The 12,704-nt window shown below is 45.0% G+C and overlaps 1 protein-coding gene across 2 annotated transcripts in view; it reads left to right on the plus strand.

Annotated features, from left to right (window-relative positions):
- The window catches only part of LOC148142918 (uncharacterized), a 229,520-nt gene that overhangs the window by 89,858 nt on the left and 126,958 nt on the right, over nucleotides 1–12,704 (plus strand). The window lies entirely within an intron of this gene.

Genomic DNA, 12,704 nt, shown 5'->3' on the forward strand with positions numbered 1-12,704 from the left:
TATGTAGCACAGAAACAGACCCTTCGGTCTAATTCATCCGTGCCAACTAGATAACCTGACCTAATCTCGGCTGATTTGCCAGCATCTGGCCCATATCGTCTAAATCCTTCCTAATCGTATACCCATCCAGATGCCTTTTAATGTCATAATTGTACCAGCACCCACCACTTCCTCTGATAGCTCTTTCCTTAAACACGCCACTTTCTGCATGAAAGAATTATCCCTTAGGTTCCTTTGTTAAGTTCTTTTGCTTGAGCTTCTTACACTGCAATACGCCAACTTCTGTGAACAACCAAACTTTATTAAGTACAGTACAAGTTGTGGAGAAACTCTTCACACTCTTCGCAATGCTGGTACACAACAGTACCAAAAAAAAAACAAACCCCTTAAACAAAGTAAAACTGAAACAGAGGCTTACAGTTGAAGTTAGAAGGGCAGAAGGAGACAGTATTAGCAGCCTTTCTCCAGACAGCCCACTGCTTAACTCACCCAAACAAGACTTCAGCTTTCAGGATTGACCACTCCCCTTTCATTGTCCAGGTCACTTCTAAAACATAAAAGCTTTGGCCTCAAGTCTCACCTGTTCACACATAACCAAAAATGCCTCTCAATACCGTTTTTCATCTCTGTACTAAACCAGTCGCTTCGGAGCTTGGGTCTTTTTACCACCCCTCTGAAAAAAAACCAAGGACACAGCATCCTTGAGAAGAAGGACCAGCTTTTAGTAAAAGGACCAGCTTTGTGACAGAGGGATATAGGCCAAACACTGGCAGATGGGATTAGATTAGTTTCAGAACATAGCATGGAGTAGTTGGACTGAAGGGACTGTTTCTGTGCTGTTTGACTCGGTAATTGTTCTGCAATGGTGTGAAAACCATTTTCTTGCCTTCCCCCATAAACGTCCACTTCTTTGTTGTTCCAAAATCAGATGAACTCAGCCTTGAATATATTCAATGATCCCATAACTGCAGGAAGACATCCCCACTTTTGATCTCAATTCCTCTTGCTAAGATAACACCTGCTTTGCTCATTGCTTGCTGCACCTATCTCACAACTGGCATTAACTGGTATGGAAGGACGCTGAGGCCCCTTTATACACATTCCTGATGAAGGGCTCGTGCCTGTAATGCTGACTCTCCTGCTCCTCGGATGCTGCCTCATCTGCTGTGCTTTTCGAGCACCACACTTTTTGACTCTGATCTCCAACATTTGCAGTCCTCACTTTCTCCACATCCCAATATATCACCATTTAAACAATGCATCTCCTTTCTGCTTTCCCTCCCCACCCCCCACAGGGAATGCTATCACTTCACATCGTGGTACTGCATTTTCCATGAGTTTGCCAACTGAGACACAGACCTGGCCAAACTTTTCCAGAATCTGTCCCCTCCATAAATTGAGATGAAGAGAGAGACACACACAATAAAGGTGTTTCTGATTAGTAGGAGGACCGCGCTCCTTCCGGTCCTCCAGGGCTTCCTATTGGCCCAACAATAGATCACGCGCAATTTCCGCGGACAGCCAGGAGCACGCGCAGGTTTTGCTGACACTGGCGAACATGCGCAGTGTGCGTTGTCACCGAGGAGCATGCGCAAGATGCTCTGTGAAGTTGCTGGTGTTACCGACAGGTTTTGTGCCCAAATGACACTCGGAGACAAGAAAGGCTGGAGCGACATTTTATATTTATCCTGCGGCTCCACATTTTATTCCTTTTGCATTTTATTTGACGACTCATCTTTTCCTCAGGGTAGGGGACTCCCAAACTAGAGGGCATAGATTGAAGGTGAGAGGGGAAAGATTTAAAAGGGACCTAAGGAGTAGAAAAAAAGTGTGAAAGTTAATTCCCCTTAAGTGCCCTCTCCAAACCTGCACATCTTTGGATTGTGGGGAGAAACCGAGCACCAAAGGAATCCCACGCAGACACAGGGAGAATGTGCAAACTCCACTCAGACAGTTGCCCAAGACTGGGATCAAACCCGGGTCCCTGGCGCTATAAGACAGCAATGCCAGCCACTGAGCCTGTTCAGAAAAAGCAGCAATTGATTTATATTAGGGTGGGAGGGGAAAGGATAAAAAGGGACCTAAAGGGCAACTATTTTACGCAGCGGGTGGTGCGTGGATTGAATGAGCTCCCAGAGGAAGTGGTGGAGGCTGGTACAATTACAATATTCAAAAGGCATCTGGATGGTATATGAACAGGAAGGTTTGGAGGGATATGGGCCAAGAGCTGGCAAATGGGCCAAGATTAATTTAGGATATCCGACTGGCACGGAACAAACAGTTTGTTTCCATGTTCCACTACTCTATTTCTACATCGTCAGAACTGTTATGACACGGACTGCACCCCCCACTAATTTAAACCCAAAAAAGATTTACCCCATGTGATAATATGAAAATTCAAGAGGTAAGGAACTGTTTCTAAAAGTCACTATTTAAAGTTTTATTTAATGATCTCGGACTCTAACTTGCAAGTGTTTAAATCTGCTGGGATTTTTCGTACTGCCAAATCTATTCAAATCTGTCTAAACTAGTTCAAATCTCGGACAAAAGCCCTCAAATTTTACAACACTGGGTGCAACCTCCCCCACCTAATTTAAACCAGCAACAGAGAGAAGGTTTAACCCATGTGGTAATCTGTGAAAATTCAAGAACCAAGAAACTATTCCCAAAGGTCAGTATTTAAAGTTAAAATTAACAACTTTATTTATTAACGTCTAATGGAGAATAATTAATTAACAACAATTTACAACTCCTTTCTCTAACCTATCTTCTACCTTCCCCTGTATAATACCAGTCGAATAAAAACCCCTGATTAAGATTTACCGAAAGATTCAAACTTCAAGACCAGCCAGCTGTTAAATCTTCTCTTTGTACCTTCCTCTGTAGATTTGCTCTCCAGGTCGGTGTCGATGTTTTTTCTCTGTGCAGACTCCTTCTCTGGACAGGTACCTCTCAGAGTTCTCACTAGCAGCCTACATTTGTTGGTCTTTTGACAGTTCTCCTGTAACTGTTCAACTTTTTTTTTGATTTTGTACTCCAAAGCATCAAATCATTTCATTGGTGTTAATATTAGATTAGATTAAATTCCCTACTGTGCGGAACCAGGCCCTTCGGCCCAACCAGTCCACACCGAGCCTCCGAAGAGCAACTCACCCAGACCCATTTCCCTCTGACGAATGCACCTAACACTACGGGCAATATAGCATAGCCACTTCACCTGACCTGCACATCTTTGGACTGTGGGAGGAAACTGGAGCACCCAGAGCAAACCCACGCAGACACGGGGAGAATGTGCAAACTCCACACAGTCAGTCACCCAAGGCTGGAATCAACCCTGGTGGTGTGAGGCAGCAGTGCTAACCAATATTCTCAAAATACTAAATTCAAATTTGATTGGAATTCAGTATTTTGGGGCAAGATTTAAATCGATTGGCCAAAATTGAGTATGTTTTTGTCTCCAGGCAACCCAGCTGAGCTGTTTGACCAAATGTTAAATTGTTACCTTGTTCACAATGTTTGGTGCTATGTCAGGTGGTTCTGCTCGCTTTTCAACTCTCTTGAAGGTAGAATACACCTCTACACCTTCTAATAGAACCAATTTTTCAAGACTAGGAATCGGCCATTCACCCCTAACAGGAGAAAGTGAGTACTGCAGATGCTGGATATTAGAGTCAAGAATGTGGTGCTGGAAAAGCACAGCAGGTCAGGCAACATCCGAGGAGCAGGAAAATTGACATTTTAGGCAAAAGCCTCATTCACCCCGAACAGCCTGTCCTCAACTGCACATAGTTCAATGCAAGTTTGAGAAAGATGGCTGCAGCTTTGTCTTCATATAAAATTGAACATGCGTTCAAACTTTAATGCTATTTCTGAATATATTATTTTAGCTATTCTCAATTTGAAAGATCAGCCATTTCTCGTGCACCCCCATCTCCCAGGCAGTGTCATCACCAACCATTTTCTCTCTCTCTTCTGAGAAGAGCTTGATACAGCGATCAAAGAGAGTTCGAGGCATGAGAAAGTTTAGTGGGAGTTGGAAGAGATACAGAATGGACAGGGTGACAGAGTGTGGGGCCATTGAGAGACTGGGGGGAACAGAGGGTGGTGGGGGTGGAAAGGAAAGACTTGGGGGTCAAAGGGTGGAGGAATAGAATGAAGGGGAGAGAGAGAAAATGGGGGGCAGAGAGTTGCGGGATGAGAGAGAATGGTTGGGGGCAGTGGGTGGGGAGAGAGACAGCACAATTCCCACCTTCCCCAGGACTGGGGCAGTGTCCCATGAACTGGAACCTACTCCTCCCACAGCAATCATTTCTCAATCCACATATGGCTAAAGCAGAAGATTTATATAATCCCTGCAGGCCATTTCACCTATCAAATTCACACCGACCTTCCACACAGCATCCCACCCAGACTCATCCACTTACCCTACAGCCCTGCAGTTCCCCATGGCTAACCCACTCTAACCTGCACATCCCTGGACACTTTAGCACAGCCGATCCATCCGAAACTGCAGATCCTTGGACTGTGGGAGGAAACCGGAGCACCCAGATGTAACCCGCGCAGACAGAAGAGGGAGAACATACCAAATTTCACACAGACAGTCATGAGAAGGTGGAATCAAATCGCTTCTAACAATTCTCCCACACCTGTAAAACCCTGAGCACCATGGGTAATTTAGCAGGGCCAACCCACCCTCACCTGGGCAAAGATAAAAATCACATGACGCCAGTCCAACAGGTTTATTTGGAAGCACTAGCTTTCGGAGCACTGCTCCTTCATCAGGTTGTTGTGGAGTATAAGATCATAAGACACTGAGTTTACAGCAAAACATTACAGAGTCATGCCACTGAAATGATACATTGAAGAAACCTGGACTGTAAAGTCTTTCATCTTTTAGAATGAGTTGCTGGTGTCATTAATATGTAAATCCCAGAACTTCTTCTAAGGCTCAAGATAACTTAAGGTTTTATAAGAAAAGATGACAACTCAGCTCAGACAATGCATTAAAGGTGTGAGGCCAGAGTCTGTCTGTATCCCAGTTTTTGAGTCAGACTGGTTCTATTTCCAAAGTGGAATTTATAAAATATTCCATGTATTGTCTGCCTGCAGATTGTGCATTTTTTGAGCAAAATAGATGGTATCTGCAAATACAAATTCACCCCATAGACCTCGGTGTGTTTGTGTGTGCGCGCGCGCGCACACACATGAGAGAGAGAAAAAGTCTAGTTCCATACTGTATATCTCTATGTCTATTGCATAACAGATGCGTTATTTCTGTTGATGTAAATATTGTTATAAATCATAGCTGGGTACTAATACTTAGATGTAAGGGAGAGAGAATTCTTCAATCAGGGCACTATAAGAATCCTGGCAGACCCCTATTTCTAGTTTACTTGCCAATGAACAGACACAAGCACCTATTTAATTCTAACTTTTCACTTATTTTGTTATATTTTCTGGTATGATACTCTTTGTCTGGATGGTTTACAGGCTGGGAGATTGTGGATTGGACTTTGATTGACTGAATGATTTATTGTTCCAGAAGGTGTCAAAGGAGGTTAAAGCTTCAGCAGAAATGAAGCAGAGCTGAGAACAGACAACAACTGTGGGAACAGGGAGATCAATAGAGGACAAAGAAACCAGGACCTGAAATCCGAGCTGACACCAGACTACCCTGTGATCAGTGCTTTGATTAGCAGTGTCAACCCTCTACCTTTACCTCGCTTCCCATTCGACTTGAATGCCACATCTCCCCTCAATATTTAGGATCCAATCCTTGTCATCCTGAAGCCATGTCTCTGTAAGGAGTCCCAGATCAAAACCTGGAGTGCAGGTTCATAGTTCCTTGAAGGTAGAGTCCCAGGTAGATATGACAGTGAAGGCAGCATTTGGTATGCTTTCCTTTATCGGTTACAGCACTGAGTAAAGGAGTTGGGAGGTAGGTGATTTTGCAGCTCTACAAGACATTGGTGAGGCCACATTTGGAATATTGTGTGCAACTCTGGTCTCCTGCCCATCAGAAGGACGGTGTGAAACTTGAAAGGGTTCAGAAAAGATTTACCAGCATGCTGCCAGGTTTGAAAAAAATTAGCTCTCGGGAGAGGCTGAATAGGCTGGGGCTGTTTTCCCTGGAGCGTCGGAGGCTGAGGGATGACCTTAGAGGCTTGTAAAATCATGAGAGGCATGGATAGGGTAAATAAACAAAGTCTTCTCCCTGGGGTGGGGGAGTGCAGAACTAAAGGTTTTGGGCGAACGGGGAAAGACATAAAAGAGCTCTAAGGGGAGCCTTTTCACACAGAGTAGTGCATATATGAAATGACCAGCCAGAGGAAGTGGTGGAGACTGGTATAATTACAGAATTTAAATGGCATTTGGATTGGTCTATAATAGAAGGGGTTCGAGGGATTATGGGGCCCAGGGCTGGCAAACAGATGAGATTAGGATAACTGATAGGCATGGAGAAATTGGACCGAAGGGTCTGTTTCTGTGCTGTACATCTCTATGACTTCAATATAAAAGGTTCAGGGGGATATAGGTTGAACACAGGCAGGTGGGTCCAGTTTAGTTTGAGAACATAGTCAGCATGGACTAGTTGGACTGAAGGGTCTGTTTCTGTAACTGACCTGTACTGGTCTTGCCTCCCCCATAACCATCACATCTTTGTTGTTCAAAAATCAGATAAACTCAGCCTTGGATATATTCAATTACGACCAAACTGCAGGAAGGGGTCCCCACTTCTCAACTCAATTCCTCTTACTAATATACCACTTGCCTTGCTCACTACTTGCTGCACCTGTCTGACAACTTGCATTGACTGGATTAGAAGGACGCAGAGGCCCCTTTGTTCATCCACACATCATTGCTGATGAAAGGCTCGAGCCTGAAATGTCAATTCTCCTGTATTTGCCATTGAAAAAAGACCTGGACTAACTTTCCCAGAGTCTGTCCCCTCCCTGGATTCACTTCGTTTCCCTTCAGTTCCTGCAAGTCAACAGCTCAACCCCGGAATGGAGAAGGGGGTGAGAAAAGAGTGTGCTGTACTCACAGATGTTGGAGAGAGGAAAGAACTTGCAGTTGGGGTGAAGCTCAATCTTCGTTCATAGAGAGAGGAGCAGCAGCAGCAGCATCAACTTCAAAAGTTAATTGTCCTACTTCCGCATCCAGACGATGGGTTTGCTGTGATTGGCAGGAGGATCAGTCTCCATCCGGTCCTCCAGAACTTCTCATTGGTCCATCAAAACAAGGTCACGGAGTGTTTCCGGTTGTTGTGTGAGCATGCGTAATGTCTTGTTGACACTGTGGAACATGCGCAGTGCGTTGCTGACACCGAGTAGCATGCGCTGTATGGAGACGTTGGCATTACTGCAGATTTTCAAAGTTAAAAATCACACAATGGCAGGTTATAGCCCAACAGGTTTATTTGGAATCACTAGTTTTCGAAGCGCTGCTCCTTCATCGGTTGGTTGTGGAGCAGAATCATAACACACAGACTTTATAGCAACAGGATTGCAGTGTAATGGAATGGAATATTAAACAACTTTAGCTTACCTCTACCATTTTTTAGAATGACCATGTTAGTTTTGATTCCTTCACATGTAAATCCCAGAACTTTTCAAAAGTTACGTTCTCAAGATAGCTTTTAACAATAGGTGTCATCTCAATCAGATAATGCATTGAAGGTTTTAAGTTAACGTCTGTCTGTGTCCCAATGTTAGGTCAGACGGATTCTATTTCTATCGTGGTATTAGAGAATCTTACGTGTATGAGTTTTTGAGCAAAATAAAATGCGATTCTGCAAGTACAAATTCAATCCACAAACTTTTATGTGTGTGCGTGTGTGTGTGCAGGAGAAACCGAGTGATCATGTGTGTGTGAGAGTGTGTAATGGGGTATAAGTCTGTGATAGGGTGTGTATGTGTGTGTGAGTGAGTGAGTGAGAGAGAGTGTAATGGGGTATAAGTCTGTGAGAGGGTGTGTGTGTGTGTGAGAGAGCGTATGTGTATGAGAGAGAGTCTGTGTGAGTGTGTTGGTTTGGAGGAGCATGTATTTGTGTGAATGCATGCTTGTGTGTGTGTGTGTGTGAGTGAGAGAGAGAGAGAGAATGCATAGTATAGTGGGGTCACCTGTAGTGTGACATGAACCCAAGGTACTAGTTGAGGCCATCTCCATGGGTACCGAACTTGGCTATCAGCCCCTGCTTGGCCAATTTGCATTTTTGCCTGTCCTGAAGTCTGCCTTGGAGGATGGTCACCCGAAGGTCCAAGGCTGAATGTCCCAGACCGCTGTAGTGTTCCCCGACTGGGAGGGAACACTCCTGGCTGTTGATTGTTGTGCAGTGTCCATTCATCTGTTGCTGTAGCCTCTGCTTGGTCTCACCAATATACCAAGACTCAGGGCATCGTTGCCTGCAGCGTATGAGATAAAAAATGTTGGCTGAGTCACATGAGTACCTCCTGCACTCATGGTGGGTGGTGTCCTCACGTGTCATGGTGGTAATCGTGTCAACATTCTGATACGTCTTTCATCATCTGCCGTGACAGAGTTGTATTGTGTTGTCCTGAAGGCCAGGCAGTTTTCTGAGACCAATTATCTGTTTAAAGTTTGGCGGTTGATTGAAGGCGAGAAGTGGAGGCGTGGGGAAAGTCTTGGCGAGGTGCTCATCCTCATCCATAATGTGTTGCAGGCTGTGAAGAATGTGGCGTGGTGTTTCGGCTCCTGAGAAGTACTGGACAACAAAGGGTACCATTTTGGTTGCAGCTCGTGTCTGTCTCCTAAAGGAAGTCATTACAGTTTCTTGCTGTGACACATTGGAACTGGGAGTTGATGAGTTGAACATTGTACCCCGTTCTTATGAGAGCATGCTTGTGTACTTCCAAGTGTCTGCCATGTTCCTCCTCACCTGAACAGATCCTATGTATGCGAAGGGCTTGTCCAGAGGGGATGGCTGTTTTAATATGTTTCATGAGAGAAGTGTAGCACTGTCAGGTTATCCGTGGTTTGCGGGTACAGAGAAGTGCTGAGATACCCATCCTTGATAGAGCTGCATATATTCAAAAATGAGACAGATACTAAAGAGTATTGTTGTTTCAGTGACTCCTTACCATGGGTCCAGAGGAAGAAATGTCATCAATATATCTGGTGTATAGTGTTGGTTGGAGGTCCTGTGCAGAAAAGAAGCCTTGTTCAAACCTGTGCTTGAAAATGTTGGCATACTGGGGTGGAAGTTTGGTCCCCATGGCTGTTCCATGTGTCTGGATGAAGAACTGGTTGCCAAAGGTGAAAATGTTGTGGTTGAGAATGAAGCGGATGAGTTGTAGGACAGTGCTCAGAGATTGGCAGTTGTTGGTATTGAGTACTGAGGCTGTTACCGTGATGCCATCATCGTGAGGAATGCTGGTGTAGAGTACTGACATGTCCATGGATTCAACTAGTCCGTGGGTGCTGAGCTTCTGGAAGGATTGGATCAGAAGTCTTGATGAATGCTGTCAGTTCACAGTTGTGCTCTTTGGTCAGATCAGCTGGTAGTTGCCTGTCGTGTTCCTGGTCAGTTGTTTGTACACTTCCTTGCAGAAGTCCATTTATTCCGAATTACTAAAAAACTGCATAAATCCATGTAAGATTCTGTAGCTCCCACTTTAGAAATAGAATCAGTCTGACCTAACATTGGGACACAGACAGACTTTAATTTCTCACTTTCAATTATCTGAGCTGAGATGACATCTATTGTTAAAAGCTATCTTAAGAATGTAAGTTTAAAAAAGTTCTGGGATTTACAAATAAAGGAACCGAAACTAACATGGTCATCCAAGATGCAAGCTCACCTGCACATCTTAGCACAGCTGATCCACCCTAAAGTGCAGATCTTTGGACTGTGGGAGGAAGCCAGACACCCTGAGGTCACCAACACAGACACAAGGGGGAGAACATGCCAAACATCACACAGACAGTCACCCAAGGATGGAATCAAACCCAGGCTCCTGGCGTTATTAAGCAGCATTGCTAACCACTGAGCCACCATCCCACCCAGTGCTTTGAGGTTCTGCTTTGTCTTTGCAGCTTTTAACTTCTCATGCGCCCTCAGCAGAGGCTGTGTCCTGCTGACATCGTTGGACCACACCCATTGCACCTCCCTTTCCCACTTCTCCAGCCCAGAGCACAGTGGTTCCTGAATCCTGGCACCAGATTCTGATGCCTCTGTGCTTCTGCTGCTAACTGCAGAGAACGGAGGCAATCCCCGTCACTATTCTGTCCCTTACCTCCCCCTCCCTAACGTTATTCTTGCTCCTCCCACCGCACAGTTAGCTCCTCCCCCCTGCAGCCCTCTCTCAGATCACCTTTACCTGCCTGACCCGGGCTCACACCCCACTGACCCTGTCCACTGATCCCATCAGAAGGCTCTGTCCGGAGGGAAAGACCATCTCCCGGAATAAAAAACATCTGATTAACTTTCCGCCTTGCCTTCCCAGCGTGTCAGCAACCTGTCTTCCAGCTCCACCTCTCTGAGCTGAAGGTCCTCCAACATGTGTTTGCCCTGGATCACATCATCCAGAGCCTTCCACCTTTTGCAAATCGAAAGACAAGTCTCACCCTGCCCTCTCCAGTGTCTATTGTGTAACTGCTTAATCATTTCTAGTGGCCAAGCAGAGACTGATAGCCAAGTTTGGAACCCATGAGGTTGGCCTGCACCAGGACCTTTGGTTCATGTTACATTACAGGTGACCCCACTACACTGTACACATTCTGTCTCTCACACACAGCCATACATTCTCACATACTCACGCAGGCACTCTCTCAGATATACGTGCTCTCTCAGATGCACACACATGTACCCACCCACACTCTCACCCACACACACATCCTCTCACAGACTAATACTCCTGCAACTCTCACTTTACCAAGCATGCACACATGCAAACACACACTCTCTCAGCCAGATTCACGTGTATGCACACACTCACTCACTCTCATGCATTCACACATAGATAAGACCATGGGGTGAATTTGCATTTGCAGAATTATGTCTGTAGATACATTCTATTTTGCTCAAAAAGTGCACAGTCTGCAGACAGTCAATCCATGTAATATTTTATAAATTCCTACTTTGGAAACAGAATCAGTCTGACTCAAGACAGACTCGAACCTCACATCTTTCATGCATTGTCTGAGCTGAGATGGCACCTCTTTGTAAATCCTGAAGTTATCTCGAGACTGTGACTGAAAAGAAGTTTTGGGATTTACATACTAATGAACTGAAACCTGCAACCCATTCTAAAGATGAAACACTTAAAAGCAGTCGAGGTTTGTTCAATATATCATTTTGCTACAAGTTCTGTGTCTTATGATCCTGCTGTACAGTTACCTGACGAAGGAGCAACACTCCGAAAGCTAGTACTTCCAAATAAACCTGTTGGACTGTAACTGGATTTTAACTTTGTTTCCAGTGAAAACAGCCCACCCCTCCCACTGCTGCCAGTAAACTTTACAATGCTGAGGAAACAATGAACCATCAGTCCTGAAAAATGTACAATTCTAATAATACGAGCTACACATTGACTGCTCCTTCTGATATAAGACATTGGAAACCTCCCGCCGGAGATTGAAAGAAATTAGCAGCTTTAAAAGAAAAACCTGTTGGATCTCATAGCCTTCAATGTCTGAGTCCTACGGTAAGTTCAGGTAACTTTTGTTGGGACCCAACTTTGTTGCAGCTTCAGATCGTCTCAGCAAAAAGGTGCACAAAAAGTAGCTTTTTATTGAAACACACACACACACATACACACACACATACACACACTCTCCTGCATCCCACTTTCTTCACTATTGGTCAGCTGAGTTGTCCCTTTGTAATTCGATCCTTGGTGCAGCCTTAGCCTGGAGGAAGTATTGCTTCACTCAGCAATTGCAACCCATAGCCTGTATGCAAGTAAGATTCCCCCCGCGCATTTGCAGATGGCCTGTCAAGAGTCAACCACACTGCTCTGGTCTGGAGTCACATATAGGCCAGACCAGGGAAAGCATGCAGCTGGGACGACTGAGTGAATCCTTTCCCACAACAGCAGTTTCCTCCCCTAATCATGAGTGAATCAGATTGGGGTGTTTGTTCCCCGAAAATGGTTTCATAATGAGATTCTGAACTCCAGATTTCTGACTGAATTCCAAATCCGCCATCTGCTATGGTGAGATTCAAACCCGGGAGTCCCCAGAACTGGGTTATTAATGCAGTCGAGAATGGCACTCGGCCGAAGCTCCTTCAATCCCCCTGCGATGGGAGGTGAACTCACTGATGTCTCTGCAGGTGGGAGGAGTGGGTGAAGCCCTTCCCGCACAGAGAGCGAGTGGACGGTCTCATTGATCCTCCAAGCTGAGTAAATGGTGTGAAGTACTGTACTTTTCACGGTCACCGCATTGAATTTCCCTCATTCGGGTGTATCAATATTCTTCCTGCCACACCAGTGTCCAAGCAGACAAAAGCAAACATTTCTTCTCGACTGGAATGGCTGCTGATATTCAAGTCCCAATGAATCAAGTGACTCTGTCAGAAGCTGATGTATCTTTAGGTTTCAGATTTTTTTCCCCATGTCTTCCTGCAAATAAAATCACGAAATAAGTCATGGTCAGTACAGTCAAATGAACATAACATCGGTGACAATTCCTTAGATTGCCAGATACCTGCTGATCATATATTATCCATGACACAGAAACCT

The sequence above is a fragment of the Chiloscyllium plagiosum genome, unplaced genomic scaffold (genome assembly GCF_037043375.1).
Source record: "Chiloscyllium plagiosum isolate Xiang-an unplaced genomic scaffold, Cpla_swu_hap1 HiC_scaffold_27, whole genome shotgun sequence".
NCBI lineage: Eukaryota > Metazoa > Chordata > Chondrichthyes > Orectolobiformes > Hemiscylliidae > Chiloscyllium > Chiloscyllium plagiosum.